Source organism: Anser brachyrhynchus (assembly GCF_964034855.1).
Source record: "Anser brachyrhynchus genome assembly, chromosome: 8".
Taxonomy (NCBI): Eukaryota; Metazoa; Chordata; class Aves; order Anseriformes; family Anatidae; genus Anser; species Anser brachyrhynchus.
Window position 1 is genome coordinate 32231421 of NC_137702.1, and position 22318 is coordinate 32253738.

General features: G+C 39.8%; 1 protein-coding gene across 5 annotated transcripts in view; it reads left to right on the plus strand.

Annotated features, from left to right (window-relative positions):
- Positions 1–22318, plus strand: part of TGFBR3 (transforming growth factor beta receptor 3) — a 124664-nt gene that overhangs the window by 29007 nt on the left and 73339 nt on the right. The window lies entirely within an intron of this gene.

Here is a 22318-nt window from a genome sequence, read left to right on the forward strand (position 1 = left end):
GTAATACTCCTAATATATACATACAGCAGCTGACACAAACTTTTTAAACAACCATCCCTATAATCTCCTGGATAATCTCAAAGAATGTTTAGATACAGCAGTGTAGTTAAATTAGAAGCTTTTACTATAAACGCATTTTTTCATATAACAGCTTAGTAATTTTTTGTGGGTTATATATGGTCTCTTTGCATTTGTTGTGAATGAAAACTGTAGTTGACTGTCCTAGATGATTGACTATACTGTGAGTTATTACATTAAGTGCATATAAGAACTGGTGAATGAGAGTATATTTTCATACTTTGAGAATATTTAATTTGTAACTATAGCCTTGTTATTCAGAGAAAATGTAATTTGTGTGCAAGAAGAGCTTTGTTCTTTTTGAGCCAAGCTTGTGATGCTTGTAGTAGGGTTGAGAGGAGTGGGACTACTAAACTGGGCTGCCTTATCTCTCTCTTATGAATCAGGTCTGTGTTGACCCCATTGAAATCGCATATTATGATGACTGTTTTTGCGGTTGTTTGTATCCCATTAGAAAATGGTGTTCCATTGGTGTCATTGGTCATTAGAAAATATTGATACCTCTCCTCGGTTGATCAGTAGAAGATAGTTTTGTATTTTTTTGAAGCAGGTATGCAATCAACCCTACACTGGACCAAATAATTTCTCTTGTAATGTGATGTTAAGCCTGTTTGTCTATTGTATGAGCAGTAAATCACCCTGAATCTTATGAGATTTTAGTTAAATAATGGATCTTAACTTCATTGAAGTGGATGGAAGTTTACAACTGGTCCACTAATAGGAAGAACAAGTTTCAGCCTGGCTCACATGTGCTAATGTGAGAGCTTTTGAAGCCCTAGAAGAGTGTTGTTTCCCTACGCTACCATAATTGTTAGAGCAAACACAGGGAGAAAAAAGTACAAGGAAGCTGTCCCCAAAAGTACAAGAAAAGCTTACCAAAGCTTTTTTTTTCTGCACGTAACCAATGTAATTGTATCCATAAGAAGGATTTGCCAACTTAGCATAGTTTCCAGAACTGATTTACAATGCATCATGGAAAGGAAATGCACTGTTGTACCACCAATGGCATTGAAGCTTGCATGCTTTTTCCTATTAAAATGGCTAAATTACGGGGAGGCAGCAGTTCTTGTCAGGAGCTGGAATCCTTCAAACACAGCGTGTTGTGCTACAGTGTTAGCAATTGAAAGCCTGAAATGTCTGAGCTCATCTCAACCCTGCTGAACAATATGAAAAAACTTAGTTAATTCACTGGGCCCTATATTAGATCCTTTATCTGCTTGTACTTATTTGTATTAAAATGCACTTAATTTTAATATCCACCTTCTTTCAGTTTAGAAAGACAGTCTGTAGCTCTCATTTCTTCCCCAGATTAAAAACGGATACTTCTCCCTGCTTATGGATACATTGAAATGGGTTGTTTAAATGTTACTTCTGTAAAAATAATAGTAATAATTGGGGAAAAAAAATCTAGATATGTGAGATGCATAGCAACGGTTACCTTTTGCTACAAATTCCAGCAAAACAGATTTTATGATACAAACTGCCACTGCCATGTGCTGACTCAGTGAAAGCTTTTACGTGCATCTCAGGTCTAGCAGGAAGATATATTACTCGTTTTGTTGAATGCCCTTTCTTGGGGGCCGTTTCAAAGCACACAAAGTATGTATGAGGCCCCACAGACTGCTGACTCCACTGCAAAGTTATTTTACATCTCATAAGTTCCAAGATAGCGTTATTTAGAAAACAGACACTATACTTCACTAATTGTACTTGAAAAGAAAAGTTAGCATCGTAAGTGTTGCTGAGTCACTTTGAAAGTCTCACTGTAAGGTTTCTCACTACTCACGCCCCACGTAGGGCTGCTGGTGTGTCTTGTTGAAAGGGAAAAGACACTGCTCACAGAGGTATCTAGTTCCAGTTAAGTAAGGTGGCAAGAAAGTTTCTGTGATCTTGCCGCATGAACATTCTTACTCTTTTAAAGTTAGCTATTATTTTGTGGACAGTATGACAGAATCTACCTGCATTTTGTTTTGCTGAAGCCTTGCTTTTTGACTATGCTGGAAGTGTCTGGATTTCTTTTGTTCTGGAAAAGAAGACTGAATTGCACCCCACCACCAGTAATGTTGCTCCCCTTGTGACTCCCTGCAGCTGACAGTGTCAAGGGTCCTCCTTCAGCTGAGCCCTAAAACATGTGTTCAACTTTTACCTTGTATGGAGATGTATTTTGGCACCTGTGGGGTCTCTTGAAGGGAAGCATTATAGATGTGCCTGTGAACATTTATATTTCTGTGAAACTTGAATCAGCTCTGAGGTGCTGTGGTACTTTTTCTCAGGCTTCAGCAACGTTAAGATACATGCCTTATAAAGGCTGTGTTAGTGTTGGGCACAATTGACTTATTTCCTGAATCAAAACTCCATTCCCCAACTTCCTTTTTTAAAAAAAGAGTCAGTGAAAGATTATATGAGGGGAAGAGCCATTGTGATTTCATATGGAGGCTATCTCAGTTCTTCTTTTATATCTGATGCTGGCCTGGGAGCATTCACTGTACTCGTGTCCTGGGCTTGAATTGTTTTCAGCTTATTAATAGGTTTGAAAATGCATTTAACAGTGAACTGCTGATGTGCATGCTCTTTTTGGTTACAGTTAACAAGCAGCTGGTCGGTACATTAACAAAATGTAGTTCCTGTTAACTCTTGTAGAACCACATCTCTACATTTCTGTAAATGTCCTTGTCAGAACTGTACAGGGGAAAACCAGGTAGTGTGAAGCAGTGGACTTGTACTTAATAAAGGAAGGAATAAGCAGAAGGAAAATAAAATCTTTTTGTATTTTAGAAGGGAAGAAGGGGGGTGCAAGAAGCAGGGATTGAATTTTTCCCTAGGTGCAAAGAAGATAAGCGAGGGGTAGTATTTAGTAAGAAACTTCCTAAATAAAACTTTACTTCGAGGGTCAAGTTGTTTTGGTTTAGGGTTTATTTAATATCTGGTGGAGAGTGGAGAAGAACATCAGAGATGACAATTACGAAATGTTTTATTTTACAATTTAATTTACAGTCTTTTATGGTTATTTTAGCAATTTTGAGAACCTTAGCACTGGGAAAGTTCACATATTCCATCAGCATTATGTTTTAGCTAATGAAAATAATGCTTGTCCAGTGATGATGCTGTCTCTCTTCAGCAAAGAAGAGGCACAATTATAGGATATATACGGTCAAATCTTTTTACATGTGGCTGTCATCTGCGTGAGCCAAATTACTCCCTATGAATCAGGCGTACAATATGTGTGCTCTCTGTTCTGTGTAAAGATCTGCTCCCAAGTTGTTTAGAGTCATCCTTTCTCACTCTCCATTTAGTCCATTCTTTGGCAAATCTCCTGTGGACCTCATCTGGATTCTTGCCTGATTAAGGACTAAGAGCTTGACCCTATGAAATAATGATTAAAAACAAAAAAACAGCTTCCCCACAAGGATCTACAGATTTCAATGGGAGTTGAAGGCAGTATGTGCTGTTAAAGTGTTCAGCATATATACTGGGTTTAAGGTAATGATTTCAGTACTTGGCAGTGTTACAGTATATGTACTTGCTGGCCCTAACTTGATTAAGCTGCAAGTATATTACCATGGTGAATCCTCTGTGGAAAGGAAAACACATGGTCTTTCTGTGGATTTTGTGGCTTATTTAGAATGAATTTTCATTTTGTGAATGTGTATATTGAGATGTTCCTCACCAGAAAATTCCAGTTTATTAGTATCATTCTTTTGGAGCTGTTTTCTTAAACGCAGGGATGCAGGAGAGCAGATTTCCTTTGTGAAGTTGAGGCCATGAAATTTTAAGATCTAGGAAGGGTTGTAACTTCGACTCTTACTGCACACAGCCTTCCAAAATGATTCACCGTTTCCTTAAAAGATTCCGGTATCTCCAAGTTTTTGTTAAAAACAAAGAAACACAAAGCTATTTATCACATCCCGGAAGAAAACACATTAGAGAATTAGGCTATATAGTGAGATAATGAGCACAATTGGGTAGTGACCTTCAGCTGTTTGTGTAGGTAATACCCTTTAGACTATTTATTTTTAATAGAACAGACTAAAAGACTTCTCATTTAAAAAAGAAAAAGAAAACAGTAAAGCTCCCACAGAATCTCACAGTTCAGAAGGGGGAAAGAAATGTTGGGATTCTCACACAATCCCCAATTTTTTTGAATGATACAGTTTAACTTGCAGATAATTTCTGCTGTAATAAAAAGTTATTCTTTAATGTTGTAGTATCACTCACAGCTTTCTCTCTGATACTTCACTAGCCATTAAAAGGGGGCTGAAACTCAATTTTAGGATGAAAGGCTAACCTTTAAGACAGAAGTTTCTTGAGTTGAAGGCTACAGCGTAGTTACAGGATGCCTTTCAAGAACATCTCTGTATTGAAAAGCAAAGCACAAACGTAGGTAGTATTAAAGCAACATGCATTTAAAATGTAGATGTGTTTATGTCACCTGAAGTACGTGACATAAACTAGGTAGTTTTTTGGTGGTAAAGCTCTACAAGCCTTCTAGTACTGGCATTTCTATTTTTATAAAAGCATTTTTGGTGCATTTTTTTTTTAAATCCCATGATTGGTTTCATATGAGTGACATTGATGGTGCTTCGTTACAACAATCGGACACATGGTAGTATCTGCTCAAACAAGATAATACTTGGATGTTCAAACATGCTGTGCTTGCTATCTTTCTGAAACATGGACTTCTGTTGTGATGACCTAGTGACACATGAGGTTTATGTGGATAGGAACAGCTGAACTTGGATCCTTGTAAATCAAGAGACAGAATGGATATTGTTTCATTAAGGTCCAAGCGATGCCGGCCCCAAAGAAATTATTTTGGAAAAGAAGTACAAAACAAAAACTGGCAAAGAGGTTCTTGAACATGCAGCAAGGTGTATAAGATGATATGAACCAATAAATTTGTGTTCATTTAACTCTTATTGTAGTGGCTCAAGGAAGTAAATAGTGGGATTTGAGTGGGGAGAAAAGAAGTGAGAAGCTTGGAAGGAGGAGCATGTTTTGCATTTTTGATTTAGGGCATCTTGTTTCAAGATAACTTCACTGTAGTGACAGGCAATGCTGAATTCTGGTGAAACGACTTGTGGAGTAGAGGAGGGTTGGCTGATTGCTTTTCACACTTCAGTATTAGCCTAGCAACTTTGTTTAATGTGTAACATCACATTTTAAACAGAACCTGTTTCCAGAGTGTGGAAAGCACTGAGCTTGTTGATTGTTTCTGTGGCTTTTGTCAGCCCCTTTGTGTGGAGGTTCAAAACAGGGATTTCTTGGGCCACTTGACCTCTGCACTTGTATTCCACTCATCCTGTTGAGTCAGCCTTATTAGAGAATAAAGTTCAGTTTCTTCCAGTTTTGGAAGGAAAAAACAAAGAGAGTTTTTACTTTTCATAGCTGTAATCCAAAAGCAGTTGGCCTGAAGAGCAGATCTATTTATTTATTTGTCTGAATATTGACAGTTTTGTAGAAGCAGCAGCAGAATATCAGAAAAAAATATACACTTAACTTAGATAGATATTATGCCAAGCAGACAAAACCTTGTATATTTTGATGAGAAGGTTTCTATTAAAAAATAAGAGAAAAAGGGGCATATGTTTAAAGACCATAAATCTGCTGTTTATGATTAGATGCTTTCAGTACTAGTCCAAATCAGAGGTGCTTTTTCTCCTTTAGAAGGCTTCCACCTACTTTGAGGCATCAAACCATATCAAATCATCCTGCACAATAAAAAATAATAATGGAAATGGATTTGAATTTTGTCATTTGAATTCTGTGTTGATGATCCAGACTTTCTGTCTGTGTATGCTGGATATGACTGACTGCTTTTGTGTACTGGAGAGGCCGGTGTCTTTACTGCAGATACCTGGCAGCCGCTGGTCATTTTGACGTGATCCTGACAGCCACTCAGGCAGCATGTATACAGACATTGAAACACATGTGATTCCCGGGAACAATGTGTTGTAACCCTCCTTTGAGGTATTTTTCTATGAACTGTTTGGGCTTTTGTCCATGTTTAATATTCAATCTCTGTAAGTGTAGCTACCTCTGAATTAGACACTGCCCACCTGTTCCAGGATGCCTAAGACCATTGGAAATTAGTCTGCTCTGCTCGTTTCGCCATGACATCTTTTTCTGCCTCAGGATTTCTTCTGGATAGAATAACAGGAGTTTGCTTGTTCAGGACTTTGAGATCTATCAGCTTTATTGGGGCTACTGTTCTGGAAGTGCAGACAGGTGTTTGGAAACCCTAGGCAACTGGCTAAGATGCATGGACATGCTGAATGCATGTACTACGTACCTGTATAGCCACTGGGGACCTTAAATTGTAATTAGAATGTTTCCCTTTTTGAAGGAAAAATTGGACTTCGCATATCATATCTTCTCAGGATTTTTTGTTTGTTTCACACTGATTAAAAAATTTTAGTTCATTCCAAGCTCTTCTACTGTAGGGCATTTGTGTTGAAGTAACCTCTTCTGCAATGGCCAGAAGACTTTGTACTTTATCTTTTAATATTATCCTTTCCTATATTCTTGTAAATCTATCCCTAGACGTATTTGAGCTTATTTTTAATAGCACCCCACCCGCTTCCTGCCCCCCTGAAAGCTGCAGGTAGAACTAACTTTGACTGAATGCTGATCGGATGAAAGTATCTCACAGTTCCTTCAACCTCCTTGAAAGATGGTTCTGTCTGGATATAATGCAATAGGTCAATTCAACAAGAGTAAGTAATTTTTATGGTATCTAAAGGACCATGCCATGGGATCCCAGATATGTAAATGTATCAAGGCTACAGTCTATCCATTTATTAAATTATTAAAACCATTCAAACCTCAGGTTTCTCCCATGTCAGGTCTAATCTAAGATGATCTTTGCAGTGTAGTTGTAAAATCAGTTTCCAGGAGCTTAACACAGAAAATGAAGAGGAGGAGAAGGCCATACTGAAATGTGGTTTGGTTACCACCTAAGGAGGTGGTAGCCCCAGTCTTGCTTTCTATCTCTGGTATTAATAGTGGGCTCACAGGAAAGCTGGTCAGGGAAGCAATTCTCAGAGGTCTTGTGTCATGACTACAATGTCCTCTCGCTCTAAATAGTGAGTTTAATAATGCTGAAGAAAGTACGTGACATTGCTTTAGGAAAAGCTTTCATGCTCAAAACCAAGAGTCTCCTCTATGCTCTTTAAAAGTTGACTTAGTTTGATTCTCATTTCCACTAAATTTTTAGTCAACATATAGGTCAAATAGCTTTGGAGAACATATATGTTGGAACTGTTGCATGAAGCCTGTTTAGTAGTCAAAGCACTTGCTGAGCTGTCTTTATCATATTCTCCACAGAAATGATTTAGTCAAAATTGCAAAGTGAAAATGCACAGGAGTCTTTTGAAAGTGGTATTTTGTGTCACTTGTGCTAATCATGGACTAGGAGGAAAATGTATTTGCATAGTCAGCAGATTTTCTGAAATGAACCATAACCCTTTCTAGGAAGGCCTTTTTGCATTCAGTCTGTGGTTTCCTGAGCACGACCAAATGTAATGGCTCCTGGCTGCCCAAAGGGAGATAGGTCTGGTTCCTTCTGGCCCAGGGTTGCAGACTAGTCTGCTGCCCTTGGTGGGAGCCAGCCTAGATGCTCTTCAGGCCTTCCTTCCTGTCACTAAGTGCATTAAAGCCTGACCAAAACCTGTTTAGTCTCTTTATTGCTGGGTTAGTTTCCTGTAACATTAGTGAGTTGAATCAGCTCTTGGGGAGAGTGGGTCTGATGAGCATCAAAACAGGCATGAAAGGTAGCTGGGAAGTCTTGGTGGGAAGAAAAGAGACGGAGGGAATGAGACACCCTGGTTTTGGCTGTGATGAGATGTTGGATGAGTCATCCTGTCTGGTAAACCTGCAGCATTAAGTTTCAGTGGGTTTTCATTCCTATGTCTGTAGAACTATCTGTGTGTGTGTAGATCTGTCAGATTTGCCCTCCCATGAAAGACTTGCTTATTTGAGACCATCCTCCTAATCCCATGCAGATGAAGCAGCATCCTGCATACGTGAGGCATGGAGCCTTCCTCCTGTACCAACATCCGGATGCCAAGCACAGCATTTGTCACCCACCAGCCAGCTGTCCTGCACCGAGCTTGTGCTTCTCAGCAAGGTTCAGATAACACCTGTGCGCCCATTCCGAGTGCCCAGCTGCTGTCTTGGCCTCTGGCTTCACCCTGGTGCGCAGCTAAGCTGCTGCACTTCTACCCTCATCTGCCCGTGTGGTCCCATGCAAGGGCTCCCATGTCCTGGGCATGAAGAAACATTGCAGTTTCTGCAGACACAGTTTCATTTATTCTGATGGCTGTCTTCTAATTTTTTCACCTCAAAGGCAATTCTAATCTAATAGATTGAATTTTTGAATCTCAAGTACAAATTGAGGGGAGATATGAAAGATGGAGATTATAATTGTAGTGTTGCAAACACTAAATTCCCTGTTTTTCACCACTAAATTTGCGGGAAGGTCATCCTTTAAGAGGCCATCTTATGTTTGCTGTTCTGTGTGGTTTTGAATACACTAAGTCAAATCCTTGCTGTTTGCTGACTTTGTTTTCGTGTTTCAGCTGATCTGTGTGAGCCATCGTGGCTGCAGTGAGCCAACAATGCTGGTGCTCACATGGTTAAAAATTATGGCTGAAGATTAGCTTGCAATAGTAAATTGCATAGGTAAGAACTATTGCTGTGGTGACTTTAAGACAGTTTGTATCTCTGCTTTAACGATGCTTCTGTTTTAAACAGAAAATGCAGCTGCAAGTTTCAGCAGGCCTTGCTTTTTTGTCTTTGCAATAATTGGCCTATCTTGAGGGTTAAAATCTTTTTGTAGCTGACCTTGTCTCACAGCAGGAAATTGAATTTCATTTTTGGTAATAAGTATTTAAAATCCTGTTTTAAAGGTTCTAGCATGTGCACTTCAGAAAACTTTTTCCTCTTGTTCTCCAAGGTGTTATCTGATACTGTTCTTTATAAACATATCCAGATAATAAAGTTCTGCAGGCAACATATAAGCTTATTATTTGACTTAAGATAATTAGGTTTGTATATGATTTATAGTATAATGCATGCCTTTTACCAAGGAGCTTGGAACTAGGGAAACAAAGGATTTTTAAAAATTATTTTAAACAAAAATGTCAATGAGAGAGATTTTTGAGGAAAACCTGACAGAAGATAAATACTTCCAAAAACCTAAGTTAGATTTGCTGCTCACCATACTCTAGAATGTGTCTGCATGTATTTTCTTTGTTCTAAGCTTTTCCTGCATTTATGGTATTTTGGTGACCCTTGTATGTTTAGAAAAAAAGGGTGAGGGTATCAGATACTGAAGTAAAAAAATTTCAGGTTATATTGTTGGGGAAAAAATCCCTGAAAGAAGGTATGACACAAAAGCTTACTTCACTACTCAGTGTGAGGTTTTTTGTCTCTTGCAGCAATATCTGGGTGTATATCCCGGGGGATGGTTTCAAAGGTTTTTAGAATATGGAGAAACTGAGTCTCAGAATTTTGCAAGGACTACCACTGACCTTATCCAGCAAACTTTAATTGAAAATGGCACAAAGAAAATGTAGCTGCACAGACCACTTAGCAGCTTCTGAGCCATCAGTGACCTGTGGACAATAGCTCTAGGACCACTGCTCTGTTATGTTTATGGCCTTCACTGGAGGTTCAGCTGTGGCTTGAGCCATCCACCAGTGTAAAACAGCACAAGCTTGGTCCAGCCACCTTGTCTGAAGCGTCTTGTGGAACTCAGAGATACGTGTGCTGGTATTTAGTTTTTTGGCATTTAAATAGGAGAGTGTGGATGCTGTTCCCTTGCCAAGGTGACGCCATTCTCAAGTTCAGGACAGAGCAAGGCTTATAAGTGTTCTCAGCGCTGGGGAAGACTCGTTGTATGCTCTTCTCCTTTATGCACAGAGTCTTGAACAAGCTTAGGCACAGAGTCTTTCTTAATTAAAAACAAACCAGAAAATAAAATCAAATCCACAAATCTAAGTGTAGCGGGGCATATTTCATAACTGCTTTGTTGGCTGATCCTAACACAGAGGTTGAGCTGAGCTGGTTAACTGAGTGAGAGCTGGAGAGGAGTATAGTACTTCTTGTGCTTTTGTGCTTTTTTGTTTTGTTTTTTTCCCCAATAGAAGAATTAAATTTTAAGTGTTTTGGGGAGGGGAGGATTTGTTTTTCTTAGGCTCTTGACATGAATCAGTTTTCAAGGTTTGTGCAGTGAGACATTTAGTGATACTGAACTCATCCTTAAAGGGTCAGTTACAGGAATTCAGCCTTCGGCTGAACTCATGATTATTTTTTTTTTTTTTAATTAGAAAAGGGCTGGTGCTCTTTAAGTTGTGGAGCCCTTTTTCCACAATCCTGTTTCTTTCCCTTTGGTTTTTGCTGTTTCTGAGGTCCACTGTGTTTGATGGGACTGAATAATGTAAGAAGAGGTCTTCCCCACACCAGCAGTGGGCCTCTGGAGCAAGGTGTTGCCAACTGCTGCATCTGGAAGCCTGAGAAAGAGCAATGTTTCTTCATCTAACAAAGGGGCTCATCCATCAATAAGTATTTTGAACCTATGTCCACCTGAGGAGGTAGGAAAGACAGCCTCAGCTTGTCCCTTCCTGGCTAGAAGCAAATTGCTCATTTCAAAGCCTGTCGTGCTCGTTCTGTCTCCACAGCCCATGGTGCGTTCATCAGATCTTCCTGATGTTCAGCACTGAGCAGAATGCCATTTTTTAATTTAAAGTTATCTTCCTCAAGTGCCAACTGAGAACAGGGAGGGGAAGGCTAAAAGCTTCCTGCTTGCCTGGAGCACCTAGATGTCAGCACAGGAGAACTTCTGACAGAAAAGACCAAGGAAGGGGAAAAAGCAGTTCCAGCAGCTTTTTGCTAAATGCCTGTGGTTGGAAATAGGGTCGAGATGCTTCAGAACTGGCCAAGGATTAGAAATGGCGACTGCTTGCCTCTTCTTCACATGGGCTAGATGTGAATGGCAAGTCTCCCTCCCATGTGTCCTCAGGGTGGTGGCAGAGTTAAAAGGAAAGAAGATCGCATGCAAGTTGCTGTTGAGCTGGGAGCTATACTGTCTCATAGCCTGCATCGCTGTCAAAAAGATGTCTGAAAGGAAGCCACCGCTCTCCCTCCAGATGTGCATGCATTGAAACAGCCAAAATTCATTGTTTCCTCTCTGAAAACCAAGGTTACCTGCCAATACTGCAACTGACAGAGATAAAAGCAAGATGTTTCATTGAAAGAGCCCTTTGTTATGTAGGTGAATGACAAGTGAATGACAAGTGCCGGTGAAGCTGAGCAGGCTGTGTAGGAACAGTTTAATGGATTAATAAGAGTTGGATAGAAAAGAGAACAAATGACAAGGAAGTTTGAGAGAGCTGTAGATAGAGCTGCTATAAGTGACTACAATTTTTTTTTTTTTGGAAAAGCTATTACACACACACACATCACAAATGTATGTGTATATATATGTATTTTCAGTCGTTCTGATCTGACCATAAAGAAGAAGAAAACCAACCCAACCCCCTAAACCGAAGTCCTTCCTCCACCTCCAATCTAGTGAATGTTTTCTATAATCTTACTAATATTATTTTGGTACCTTTGTCTATACCTATTGATGCTGCTTGAGGTGGGATACCAAATTACATAGGTCACTGGTTCATTGCAAAAGGGTAATTCCTCTGTTCCTCTTCATGGGATAGTATCAAAGCAAGACCACGGCCCGTGGTAGTAGCTTGAGTTTTTTGTCATCAGTTCCTTGCATAATTCTGCACTTCCTGTGTTGGTTTGAGAATCATTAGAACTTGTGTCAGCACTTTCAAGAGCACCCAAGAGCATAAAAAGAACTGAAGTATACATTTGCAATTTAAATAAGTAACATTTTGCTGAGAAAGAGAGACTCAGAAGACTTGTTTTCTTGGATAAGCACAGACTGCTGAGGTCTGATCTAGGTTTACACGTGTGTTTGTGCATGGTATTTGATGATGCATGAATTCCTGTGTGGCTGGTCATGAAGGTAAGTACAAATCTTTCTTTGGCTCCTGAAACTGATTTTATGAAGTCTGGAATTTCCTTCACCGTCATCTTCAATTTACTCATTTTCAGGAATACAATAACAACAGTATTGTGAGTAGGATGGTTTGAGGAGTTTCATTACTAATTAATTAAAAAATATAATGGTTTTGAAACCTGTTTGTGCTCTAAGTAGGCATTTAGTTTTTATTTTTCTTTCCTTTTGGCTCCAATACGGAGCTCTAATGTAAACCAAGCCAAATGCTTCCTGTCGTTGCCTGATAAAAAGTGCACTTCCATTCATTGTTTCCATGCAACTTCCTATCCTTTCTACAGTAAAGAGGGATAAATCTGAGACAATTTATGGGCTATCTCTGGGGAAAGAGACTTTTACAACAAAAGGCTTAAATGTTGTTCGGACAAATGAACAAGGAATGTTAGAAATGGTTGTGTTTGTTCATTTCTTCCTCTTTGTACCATCATGGTTCTGGAGACAGCTTGATCAATTAACAGGGATAAAACTGAATGCTACATTTGGCTCTTCCGTTCAGCCTGTTGAGGCATAATGATTACTTGCATTTTAGGTTCAGTATCTTTTACAGTCTTGATAAAAGTTTTGAGATGGAATTCAGAGTTTTATGAAATGCAGACATGTCTGGAGGGAAGCCCTGATTAATGTTGGCTACTGTTGGGAAAAGGATAGGTGCTTCACAGGACCTACCGTTTATGCAGGAGAATCGCCTACATTTGTATTTTAGACCAATTGCTGGAAATTTGTCTGTTTTCTACTACTTCAGGATAACATGAAAAACTCAGCAACCCTATCTGAAACAGCGATGGACTACTTTGTCTTCAATTCTTTGGCATGGAAAACAGAAGATGTACTTTCAGGGTTTATTTAAATGAAAGTCAACACATTCATGCTGTTCTGTTTATACAGACTAAAAAGATGCTCTTATGTTAGTAGAGTGTTTTCCAAATACTTGGGAGAAGGGATGAAAGAGAGGGAAAGCATGAATGCATGAGTGTGCATGCCTTAAAAATGGAAAAATACTAGAGAAGAGTTTCTGTAAGCAGAATTTTGTGGCAAATCTCAAAAGAAGTTAGGGCTCTGACAGTGCTTTTGGTCAGAAAGAGGTGCAGCAGAGGTCACATAAAATGCAGCTCTTTGATAGAGCAATACTTTGTATGTTGCAGTACATCTGCTTTGAAAGACATCTTTGTTTTCTAGGTACAGATGTTTGTTTTCTAAGATTATGCCTCATGTATCGGAATGTCTTAAAATTGTGCTCAGCAGATGTTAAACTAAACAGATTTTTCAGTCTCTGCATTTTCTGTTTAATTAGCTTAATAGGTGTCTACACAAGGCACCTGGAGTTCCATGTGTTGAACAAGATACTGACACATTGACATTGACTAACCCTGTCTTGCTTGCAGAGGATTTGCAGTGAGTTTTATCATGAATGAATTTGGCTGCTATCTACATTCTTCTTAAAATTGGTAGATTGGGTATAATTCTACTTTCTTAAGTAGCAGTATGTTGCTACAGAAGTCGAGTTTTATTTGATGGTTAGGTTTTCCAATTTAAATTGTCCTAGATAAGGACAAAATCTTGGTAGATGCTTTTTTTTTTTTTTCTTAAGAAAGTGAAAGAAAGCATTTCTGCTTTCAAGATACAATTTGATTTTTTTTTTTTCCCCTCAAGAGAAAAATGTGAGATCCATGCAGGTGACACGTGAGGTTCAGTCACCTCAGCTGCAACAGAGCACATGAGCCTCATGCTTTTACCAGGGACTAGGAGCAGTGGGAACGGAGATTTTGCAATGCATCCTCCAGGGAGGCATAAAAGATTGTTAAAAGGAAAAGCAGCTGCAGGAGTTTGTTCCAAATAAAACTGCAATGCAAAGAAGGTGGGGGGGGGGTGTCATTTATGGATATGAATAACTCAAAATGGGAAGGCAGAAGACGCTAGATAGATTTTGCTATGCATAACAGAAATGTCTAGAAAGACTGCAGGAAAATAAAAGATCAAGATGCTTTGCAGATAGTGTAATCTAATATGTTGATATATTGAAATGGCAGAGTAGTTGGGTCCGTATGTGGAATGTATCTGTAACACAGTTGATGATAGTGGAATGGGAATTAATTCTGGGATGATAATTGTGGATTGAGAGCACTAGAGCAAGGCTCTGGTTGTGTGCAGCTTTTACATTAGAAGTGAGCATTGTGTTGAAGCATGTAGGCTATTGCATAGTTGCAGAATATCATTTTTTCTCCCCTTGGAGAAAGAGGGAAAGAACAAGGGTGGTGTCATGAAATGGAGTTACTGAAGATTAGTGGGCTTTGAGCATTGGAATGGGAAACCTCTGATGTGTTTTTGTATGAGCACATGTTTTTAATATTGCTTGTACTTTTTAACTTCATCTACAACCAAATGTTGCCATATGTATTGAATATTTCTTGGGGATATATTTTTTGTCTTCTCAGTTTAAGTTTTATAGCTTACTGATTTTAAATAAATACATGTGGAATATGAGGTTTTTGAGACCCCCTACTAACCCATTTGTTGTTTTTGTTTTCTTTTTTTTTTTTTCTTTCCAAAATTGCCACAATTTGTCCGTGAATCTTTCCCCTGTAATTTTAAACCTCTCCCATTTACCCCTACGGTAATTCAGTCAAAAGTAGTACCACCATCAAAAATACACTTTTTTTTTTTTTTCCTGACAAGAAGCCAGATGCGGCAGTAAAAGAACTCCCTGACAACTAAGGGTGTGAAGGGGAACTTACCTAGCCTTGTATAGAACAGCTATACTGGCTTTTTGTTTTCAGTACAATGCCTCAATCTTGTTTTTTCATATTCCCCTGTCTGATTTTCTGTGTGTACTTTTTTCCTTCGTGGGCTTTTTTTCTCTTTTTGTCCCTTTCTGCTGAAGCCTTCAAATGCATTCAAGGACATTCAGTGAACATTAACTCACTTCAGTTTTTGCCTATGTTGAAATTCACAAGTTGTCTGTTCTTCCTTCTGTTAATTTAGAACTTGCTCTAAATTCCTTGATACCAGCCAGTGTTTATGATGCAGTGACTGATCAAGCTCTCATCAGGTGGGGATTATGAAGTTTTAAAATACTTTTTCTAGAGAATTTGTGGTATATGTGAGTTGCCTTAAAGAAGGAAGATACCTGTTAATTTTAAAACAGTCTATAGTTGCATGAAGAAAGTCTTATGAGACCTAATCCCCAGCAGCATTATTAAAATACGTATATAAGTAAGTGTTGGGACATACTAAGGGAATGGTAGTGTAATTTTTTTCTGGTATTAAGTAAACAGAAAAATAACAGCCTTGTCTTATAAATGAAGCTTTACTGGAGTTCCCCTCTGCTTTGGGAATGCAAGATTAATGTGGGTATTGGTACGCATTATGAATGGAAGCAAAGATACATCTTGCCTAATAAATTTAGTAATACATACTGCTAAAATTTACAAGCTACATAAACCTGTATTCCTAGTTATCTAAAATATTTGAGCACATTTGCTAACTTAATATTACACTTTGTGTTTTTTTTTTCCAAGTTGCATTATCACCCTCTTGCTGTTGTTCCACCTTCACTCACTATGCTGAAAACAGTAACTCTTCGTGTAGTTTTTATGTCAGTTCCTTTCACTTTTACTCTTTGGGCAGCTGGCCTTATTAGGCCTTATTAGGGTATTTAGCAAATGAGACAGGGGAAACAGTGCCACCTCTATGACCAGTAATTCTACAGATCATCAGAGAGATATCACTTATCGAGGTGGGACTCTTATTGGTATCAGTGCTGCAATTCTTAAACTTGCCAGTAGTGAATTGTTTTTGAAATTCTATATATGGTCCTAATTTTGCTGAAACGTTTTTGGGTGAACGATGGGATTTTTCTAGTGGTTCCTCAGTCCTTAACCTGTAGTGGTATGGAAACGCAGTAATCTTGGACTCTCAAGAGAAGATTTGGGGTTGTGTATGGGAGATTAAGATTATGTTTACACTCCTTATTTCCTTCTACATGTTCCTCATCACCTCCTTCCTGTTTCTCTTTCCTCCTGCTTAACTGCTTGTGAGTTTTCTTTAATCTACCTGGGTGTAATTTTGTATGTAACCAAAATCCCCAGACTGTAGCTTCCTAGACTGATTTGTCCTGAAATTGGATGTCTTCTGCTGTGTATTGATGATACCCAAAGATACCTAGGAGATCCTCCTAAGGCTAATGATTAAATCTGAGGGCTCTAGACACCCGTGAGAAATAAACCACTTCTTGAGTAGGTGGTGCTTTTCTATTTGAGTACATGTGCTAGGTTTTGTCAGAGTTAAAGCTGCTGCCACAAGCTGTATAGAATGAGAAAACCATAGCTCTCTGTTCCCCTCTAGAGCCAAATAGTCCATAAGACAAAAATAAATCAGCACTGGATTTATACAAATAAAATATAAAACACTTTGGACAGTAGTCTTTTCATTTTCTTACTGCCAGTGGGAATGTACAGTGTACGCATCGCCCTTTCAGTATCTTGCTTCTCTCCCATGTATCTTACTGCGATCATGTTATTCAAGGAGGAAAATCGGGAATAGTCTTGGACAGTCCAGATCCTAGATGGTGGTGGAAATGCTTCTTTACTTCCATGATAAGAAACACTGCAGTTTCCTTCATGCTGCTCTCATCGCAAAGTAGCTGTGATGTCTCCTACCATCTCATCTTCCCTTTTCCATCCCTCAAGACTTAAGACTGAATGCCAGAATGACTGATCCTGAGCAGGGATGCCTTACTGAAGTCCTGCTTGCTTAGGAGTGTGAAGCTGCTTTTTCATGGTCATATGTAGTAAAAATTGCTTATGGTGTTAAAGTTGGAGGAAGAAGTCCATTGTTCTCTATAGCCCTTGAAACACTAGGAATGTGGCATCCCAGGTAGTCTTCTGTGAAGGAGCACACGAGCAGGAATTCAGTAGTTGTTAAAGAACCACCCACACAAGATAAGTAAGAATGTCTTATATTTTCTCTTTGAGTGACAGGCATAACTTCTCACTTGTAAATTCTTGTTTGCCTCAATCCTTGTTTATAGCATTTTTGGTATAAATTATTCCATCAGTGAGAAATCCTTTATGAGAAGGTTGTGTAGGTGTTAAAAATTATTCCACGTAGAATAGTGGCTCTTCACCCATGCAATTGTATTTTTTAGAAATGAGTGGTGAAGGTTTTAAGACAAAGTTATTACCTAAGTCTGCTTAGGTGCTCTGCAATGAATCTTAAGCTCTTCAGTTCAAGAGAAAGTGACTTTTTCTCCTCTTGCTTTTCAGAACCTTTTTTGCTATTCAAAACTAGCTTTGAGGATCCTGCTTCTTTCCTTGTTCCAGTTTTCACTGTCACTAGTTTATATAAAAAATGCCCTTAAATTAACCTTCTCGAAAACAACTTTTGTGAGTCTGCCATTTGGGCATACTGAAATCTCTGCTCTGATAGCTATCCTCCTCTAAGACTTGCTCTACAGTGTTCAAAATGATGAATTCTAGCAGGATCTGCTGTAGTTTATATTGCTTTGTACCTGACAACACAGAAAATCCCTAGTGTTTCTCAAGTCTGGATTTGGAATTTTTGTCTTTATGTATAATGACTGTGTATGTGTCATTCCCTCATTTAAAAATCAATTAGGATAAATCTGTCCTTCTAAGGAGTGTTACATCCCGTTGGTGTGGCTTGAATCTTCCTGCATGGTGTGTGGAAACCATGCTAACGTGCTGTGGAACCCACAGCACAGATTCGTGCAATTTGCAGGAGCTGGTCACGCTTTTCAGCTGACAACACTAGAAATCTCTATGGAAATATAACAAAGTATATTAGCCTTTACTATCTGAATAAAATCCATCATAGTTCTGAGCTGGTCTTCGGCTGCTACTTGCGGTATACTCCACCATTGTATTCACTCCCTTTTCTGCTACTTTGTTAGAACACATGCTACTCATTAGTAGCATGGATGATATGGGAAACAAGAATGTTGAAATTGTATTGAATACCTTCCAGATGTTCATATCAAACAAAGTTGGATCTATGTGAAGATTTTCTTTTAAATATTCATAGTAATTGGGAGTGGAAAAATAATTCGATGCTGATCAGTTAGTTAAAATTCTAAATTCACTAAACATTTGCCATCAGAAAACACGTTTGCACTAAGTGGTTCTTATAAAACTACCTAACCTGCTTACCTTCTTCAAAAGGCTTTGCAGATGTTAAAGAATTAATCTTTAATTGCAGTAAGAGCCGGGATTTGCTAACAGGATTGAATGAATATCTAGTCCAAAGCAGTGATATTTAAACAAAAGCCAAATAATGTCTGTGTGAACGCATTTATATCCTCAGTAGAGGAAGAACTGAATTCCAAAGGCTTGTAGCCACACTAGGATGTACACACTGGAGGTTACAAATCTGTGAGCTGTAGGGATGAGGTGCAAGAGAGTATCTGTATGTGTCTGCAGCTGAAGGGGTGATCTTGATGAATCAGCTGAACAAACTGGCTCTTAAGCAGCAATCATTTTGAGTTTTGGCATAATGTTAGTGTCACCAGTGCAGGTGAAGTTGGCAAGAACAGGATGTGGGCTTGCAGTGAGCAGCTGGCAGAGGCTGATCTCGGTGCTTGTGTATGGCGAAGCAGCAGGATGGTGAAGCCCAGGGAGGATGAGGCTGTGGTTTCATCTTGGCTTTCAAACACAAGCAGGCAGAGTGGAGGTGATAAACAATCAGATTAGTAGTGTCACAGAAAGGGCTTTCTGGCTGTTTTTTTTTTTCTTCTTTTGTTTAGAGTTGTAAATACACACTCTCTAGGATTCCAACTATCTAGAGGAAGTAACTAGTTCTCCAGTCACAGGAAGGTGTCAGGGAGGGAAGGAAGGTGAGCAGGAGGAGTCTGAGAGGAGCCAAAAAGAGCGAGAGCAGTTAATTTGGAGAAAGGAGACCTTGCTGGAGTGAGAGTACCTGGGATTGGCACCCTGCTGTCTGGAAAGGTCCTGTAGGTGTAGTAGGTAGCGCTGGAAAGAAACGTTAACAAGTAGTGAGTGAATAGCTCAGGCAGTGCTGATGTGTGTGTCATGTAAGAATAGACTAAAATAAAGCAGAAATAGAGAGAAGGTGGCAGAAGGAACTGGCTTACGTCATGTACGGACCAGCATCAGTGGACTTGGTGATACAGATTCCCTTCACTTGGCACTAGCTCCAGGCATGCAAACATTACGCTTAGCATGGCACTACTGCCCAGGCTGATGGTTGAGCAAATATGCAAATTTCAGCATGTGAAGATGATGACTGTTTGGTACTGCCAGCACATTTAATCACAGAATCATCTAGGGTGGAAGAGACCTCCAAGATCACCTCGTCCAACCTCTGACCTAACACTAACAAGTCCTCCACTAAACCATATCACTAAGCTAATGAGACAACGTTCATGAGTCTTGAGTTCTTAGGAAGCGTAATGTGGAACTGGGACATAACTACACAAACACCTTTGCAAAACTTTGCAGAAATGCAACATCTAGTGTAAGCCTCTTTGGTACTTACCCCACCATAAATCTTTGTATGTGGGTAATCTGACAGCAGATGTGGTTTGAATACAGTGGAGCTAGCCTCCAGTAGTTATTCTGATCTCTGGTTCAAATTTCAAGGACTTTTTCTTGGTCACTAATGAGTCTGGACTGAAAACAACTCTGCCAGAAGAAAAAACTCCCCTTCTTCCTGTCTCCCGCCCAAAAACGTTGATTTCTTATACTGCGCGGCTCAGAACAACTCCAATTTGAAGGAAGTGGTGCACAGAGCTGACAGAAATCTCAAGGAATCAAAAGAAAGCATTGAAGCACGTACATAGTGGCAACATCTGGAGCGTAGTTGCTCAGGAGGCAGAGTGGAAGGGAGAACACGCGAGGGTAGGAGCTAATGTGGGGGCTGGAGGCAGGCTGTGGTGGTGATGGGTAGTTTGAAATGCTGTCGTACCTGCACGGTTGGTCACATGCTGCGGTGTGCCCCAGGCTGGCCAGCTGGGAGCCAGCTTGCATGCACAAGTTGTGGAGCTGCACTGGTGCCATCGGGGCCCTACGGCAGTGAGCCTTGTCAGGGCTGGTACCGCCGCTCGGGCGCCCTGCCAGCGTGGTTACACAGCTTCTGCAGGAGGTCTGGCCCTCCTCCAGCTTGGACGGAGCTCAGGCAGCGTGGGCATGCCTCCGCCTGCCCTTCATTGTGTAGATAAGCTCAGCTGCACGTGGTTATCCAGGATGTGAACTTCTACTCCCTCTGTGAATGTTTCCATTTCACTAATAGAGCAGTCTGCCTTGCAGAGAGGGCTTTCCGAACGTGAGCTTCAGGTGCCGGGCAGGAAGGTCGCTACAGAAAGCCTGTTGCTGTGTCAGTTCACACCTGTACCTCCTGCTCACTGCCGTCTTGATGTACATGCGTCCATGCAGGCAGTGAGGAGAAATCCGCACAGTCTCCACTAGTGTGGCAGACTTGTACAAGTAAAGACCAGCTGAACACTGGAGGGAAGGATTGGTAGGTGAACTGCATGGAAACAGGTAGTCAGGAGGGAATCCATCTGCCAAAAGGGAGGTACTAGCTTTTTCTCTTCAACCTTTGCTAAGAAAAGTGTACATTCTTTGTCAGCAGCTCCATTTCTATCTTGTTCCAAGTCTTACAGTTTTTTATTCCTGTGCCAGACTGTCTTATCTTTCTAACTGTCCTTTACATAGAGGCTGCTATCTTGCCCTGTACATTCCTCTCCCCAAACCCTGGTATTCTTTTTTTTTTTTTTTTCACTCACATGTGTGTGTAAATGTTTTAATGTTCAATTTCCCTTACTTTTTGATCCTGTATGAAAGGCATCTTAACAAATGTCATCTCCGCTCTGGTCTGCAAGAGAAAACAATTCCCTAGCCCAATTCATGCACATGTTTAGAAATGTTTTTTGTGCTGATTGTATAATAGCTCGTTCTGCTACAGGACGTGCACACCAGTGGTTGGGCTCATTGATCTGCAGGTTCTCTGATCTGCATTTGCAAATCAGGAAAATGAGCCCTTTCTACTGGTGATAATTATTGTTATTAATTCTATAGTTTCATCAAGCGTTACAAAGGGCAACATTCATTGCTTAGGCTGCTCTCATCTTATATATGTGCTTTTAAGAAGAGGATAAAAAAAGAAACAACAACTAAAACAAAGTCTGCAGTCCCCGAAGCTGCTGGTCAGTGCTACTCCTTGTACAGAGGACGAAATTTATCTTCTGCACCCCAAGCACAGGCATGTGCAACCTATGCCTGGAGCACTGCCTTTGACAAACACTCCTGTTCTGTAGGAGCTGGCAGGATATGTAGTATGCACCGGTGGGTTTCAGGAACGTCTCCTTTTGCAGGACAAGGCATGCATGACCCAAGGCACTGCGGAAATCACTGTTCTCAGTGGCTTTGCTTTTTCTACATAAATTCTGTTTTAAGATGGGCTCTCTGACCTTAAGTGGCCAGTTGCTAACTGTATCTTGAATGAACTGTATTTGTAACCAGCAAAGTGTAGGTCAATCTTAATATAATTAAACATACATGTACACCCAGGTCAAATGATCTCTAGTGCTACGATAGCTGGATGTAGACTTCACAAAACCAGCAAGAGCTGTGCTATTTGATCATTTGAGGATTTTTCTTTAACTATGAACTTTTATTTAGAAACAAACAAACAAAACCATTTTACTTTAGTTGCAGATGTATGCTAGCCAGAGAAATCAGAAATCAGCTTTATGGTCCTCCTTTATATGTCACAGCATTTGAACTGACCAGTTCATCTAATTCTTATCTGACTGACTTTTGTGCAAATTAGGGGTTAAGTCAATTGACATTCTCTTGTGACCTTCTGAATCAAAAACATACCGTATCTGTTACTGTCAGGGGTGGGTTTGAGCCATTTTGGAAAAGCAGGGCTGCTTTTCATAAACATTTGTCTTGCTTTAGTTTCCTGAGATATAGTTCAAATGTAAACTGCTCCGTATGTTTCAGCTTTTGTGCTAGCTAGCTATATCACATCACACTGTCTCACATACTACATAAAAGTATGGCACTACATCATGCTGTGGTGATTATTTGAAAGGGTGTACACTCTGTTTTGGACTAGATATCTGTTATCAGTGTAGATAATTGCTGTCAGGCACAAAATAGACTCAGTAAACAAACATTCCAT